General features: G+C 34.8%; 1 long non-coding RNA gene and 1 pseudogene across 1 annotated transcript; one reads left to right on the top strand and one right to left on the bottom strand.

The window, feature by feature from the left end:
- The window catches only part of LOC21389977, a 21,498-nt pseudogene that overhangs the window by 4,208 nt on the left and 13,041 nt on the right, over positions 1-4,249 (bottom strand).
- Positions 3,464-4,240, top strand: LOC112093804. The gene is made up of 3 exons (XR_002903217.1): positions 3,464-3,647; positions 3,921-4,004; positions 4,100-4,240. It is a non-coding gene; the product is annotated as an uncharacterized LOC112093804 (long non-coding RNA).

The raw sequence follows: 4,249 nt of genomic DNA, 5'->3' as shown, positions 1-4,249 counted from the left end.
GGCCAGCCGCCCCTTCACCGGCGACTGTCACCGGCGACCGTACGGTCGTCGGAAAACCTTTTTTTTTAATAGTTTGGAACTTTTTCCAAAAAATAAATAGTTGAAACTCTTCCATGATGACCCTCTTGCGTTAGGAGAATAATAATTACATATTGATTCTTATTTTACAATTGATCTAATCAAAATAAAATAACAAAAACTAATTCCATTGAACCGGAAAAATTTACGACCAATCAATTCGCATAAAACATAACCATCACACACTAATTATACATCATGTGCATAAGTGCCTACCCATTATACATCCAAGAATTATCACATAATTAAACGTTAAATTAGCATGAAATAAAGACCGTTCTGATACTAATTGTTGGTTTCTCAAACCGGATTTTCAAAAAAAAAATTGTGCGGAAGCGTGGTATCGATCGAATCACATAAATCAAAATTTAATGCGATCATTATTTCATGTTAATTTAACTACAAAGATATTAAAGAAAGGAATGAGGATTTGACCGTCGTTCGATTATGACGTAAATCTTGAACTCCTCCAACACCGTCTTGAGCTCTTAAATTCCAAGAACACCACAGTTCTTTCTCAATATATCTCCGGATTAACGTGAACTCGAACGTGTGGGCGTTCTAATGAGTTTCTCAACACATGAGATGGATGAATAGGGAAGCCACCAATAATTATCACTCACTTTTCTCAAAAATATGTGATAGTACTCAAAAAATTTTCTTTAATTTTTCTTTTGTTCTCCCGTTTTTCCTTTTCTCCAAAAAAAACTTTTGTTTTTTTTTCTGTGCGGCAGAACCTTTTCGTTTTTCTTTCTCAAGGAAAAACTGTCACCTCCGAAGACACCATTCCTCTTTGTCTATTATCTTTTAAAATGTGCACCCGCACATCTAACTTTGAGGAAACGTGCAACAGCACGTTTCCTCCCACTGTTTCATTTTTTTTAATGAGGAAACGTGTTGCTGCACGTTTCCTCTTATATATATATGTATTAATAATGAGAGAGAGTGGAAAAAAAACGTGGAGAGAAAATTCCCTTTTTTTATTATAAAAAATAACTAAATTCATCCACATTAATTTAAAACAATTTTAAATTAATTTTAATATTAATTAATTAAATTAATTAATATATGTATATTTAGAATTCTTAATTCTAAATTAATAATTATAACTCAATATGATATATTCAGTTCACATTAATCTTATGGAGCCATTAAGAGGAACTATGGACATTATTATTTTAAGCTCTAATAATTTTGATAATTAATTAACACCTTAATTAATATATCAAAATTATTAATTCCAAATTACTCCACTATAAATTTGGAATTGCACTGTCAAAATAATAAAACAATTATGTTCACGAAATTTGTGTTGTTCATTGATATAGTCACTACATACGAATTAATCCTCCATAAACGGTTCATAATTAAAGCTAAGTATTTTTCGTTAACCTCTTTAATTATATCTTTCTCCATAAGTACCATTGATCCTCTAATAAATAATATATTTTATGATCCAATCATAAAATTGAGCGCTCTTATTATTCAAGTTCCGAATCAACACTTATGGAAACCGTCCATCTACTTCATTATAAAGGAATGGATTTCATCTTATAAATTAATATTCCCGGCTATTTATTTTACTATGCTCCCAATATGCAAAGACTTTGACACTATTCACATGTGTCATTACTCAATATGTCAAAGAACATAATATCATAAATAAAAGTTTATTAATTACTCAGAATTAAGATTAATACATATATGACCATCATTGATTAATATTGAATACTCTATTTAATAACAGAATTTATTAGAGATTCATAATTAATCGCGTTCCGGTCCTATGTAATCATATTACATAAAATGCTTTCATTCCAATAATCTCATTATTAACAATCTAGGATAAGATTGTTTCATTCAGAATGTAATGAACCGCATTAGTAATTTTAAATTAAAGATCCTAACTTTAATTTATAATTACGGATAAGTTTAGATTATTTTATTTCAAACATTATCCTCTGCATATAACAATTATATACAATGTTTAAAGTTATATCAAAAAATAATCTAAGGATTTTGATATTTATAAAGCATCACATGTATGCAAAATAATATTGAAAAATTCCTCATTTCATTAATAATCAGTAAAATATTTACATTTTATTTGATTTATGGGCATATATCCCAACAAAACCATCAAACTTTTTTGGTAGATTGGATTAAATGGCAAGAAAATCGACCCAATACAAAACTAACTACATTTTGATGGGATTCAGAAGCCTGATCCGCTCGAGTTCTTATACAGTTTTAAGAAATGCTCGTTCATAATCCAACATTAACACAAAAACAGAACAATTTCCCACAACCTTTTTCTCTCCATCCAAACAGAAGGTGTAAATCAAAATCCAGATGCCAAAATTCAAACAAAACGAAACAAACCCAAAAAAAAAAAGAAGCAAGACACAAAGCTCAAAACAACCGGATCAATAACCCAAAAACAAAAAGTTGCGCCAAGCTAATATGAGGCATAAAAAAAAGAAATTTGAATTGATTGGGATCTGGGTATGAAAGAATTTGAAAATTACCTGATAAGTGTTGTCGAATTTGTCGTACATGAAGCGGGTGATGATGTTGGTTTTGCCGACGGACTGGTCACCCAAGAAGACGAGCTTGTACTTTGCGAGGGCCGAGACTGGAGCCATTTTTGTTGGATTAGAAACAAAGAAAGAAAAAAAAAGAATAGGGAAATTATTGGATCTGAGAAACCCAGAAACAAACCAAATCAACATTCAAAAAAAAGCTCAATCGAGTACTTATAGATGCGAAGATGGTGTGCTCCAACTAGATCCGGTGTCACCCAGCTACGAAATCTAGAAACCCTAACACGAGCAAACCACCAACACTGAGAGAACATAGAGAGAGCTGTGAGAGCAAGGCTGCGGCTGAGAGAGGGCTGAGGCTGAGAGAGAGAGAGTTCGGTTTTAGAGATGGCGAAGGAGTAGAAAGTGAATGAGGGGGCTGAGAATTTTTTTGATTCAGCAGGGGTATTTTCGGTATAACAAAAATTTCATTAATGCCTCAGAGTGGATTTCTGCACAATCTAAAATTAGAAGCAGCAAGTGAGCTGCTTCTGATTTCAACCCAAAATAACTTTTAAATTCTTTAAGAATCGGTGTTTTAAATGTTTATCAAACACCTAAAACAACTTTAGCTGCCTAAAAATTGATTTTGACCTCCCAAAATCTCTACCAAACTCAGCAGCTCACTTATTGCTTCTGATTTCAGATTGTGCGAGAATCTCATAAATTTCATTAATGAAATTTTGGTTATTCCCAAAATAACCCTGAACCAATCTTTCTGAAACTCTCTTCGTGCTCTCTTGAAACTCTCAGCCTCAGCCTCCTCTCCTGAAACTCTCAGCCTCCTCTCGTGCTCTCTCGCCTTAGCCTTCGCTCTCTCAGCCTTAGCCTTCGCTCTCTCAGCCAAAGCTCTCTCCCTCCGTTTATCTTTCTTCTCTCTCTCGGACTCCCTCTCTCCGTTTATCTCCTGCGATTGTCGGCGGCGGAGTCCCCAAGTCCGGCGGAGCCATTTCCAAGGGCTATAACTTCGCTTCTCACTGGGAACAGGTCTCCATAGCTTAACCTTCATCATCATCTTCTTCTTCCTCTTTCTCTGTGGTTAATTCGAACACAACCGACAACGAAAGCTAAAACCAGATCTAGCATATTCGGATCTCAATTCATCAATTTTAAGTCTTGTCGATTGAATTAATCTCTGTTTTCATGTAGAATTTGGTTATTGTTAGTAGTATCAGCGAGGCTCAGATCGGATTGGCATCAGATCTGTGCACATATTTTCCTTTTTTTTGTTCTCATGGAAATTGTTTATTGGCTCCGCAGAATGCTCCTTTGACAGAGCAACAGCAAGCCGCCATTGTGACTCTCTCTCATGCCGTCGCCGATCGGCCGTTTCCTCTCAATTTGGTGTGATTTTCTGCTACTTGCTTTACTCGTTTAGTTTGTTCAGGAAGATTTTCGTGTAGTAGTTGATTTGACCTCGAGATTCTGTCAAATTTTAGGCCAAAGACCGTGCCTCCGGGCAGGAGAATGGCTTGTCCGTTTCCACGAAGGAGAACGCCTCGGGCTTCGAACACTCTGGAGCTGCAGAAGCCGTTCTCGTCAATACAAATCAGGTGAGTTTTCGGATTTGTAAATCTAATCACTATCTG

The sequence above is a fragment of the Morus notabilis genome, unplaced genomic scaffold, assembly GCF_000414095.1.
Source record: "Morus notabilis unplaced genomic scaffold, ASM41409v2 Scaffold215, whole genome shotgun sequence".
Taxonomy (NCBI): domain Eukaryota; kingdom Viridiplantae; phylum Streptophyta; class Magnoliopsida; order Rosales; family Moraceae; genus Morus; species Morus notabilis.
Note: the sequence above shows the minus strand (reverse complement) of the source record. Positions and strands in the feature narration are given on the sequence as shown.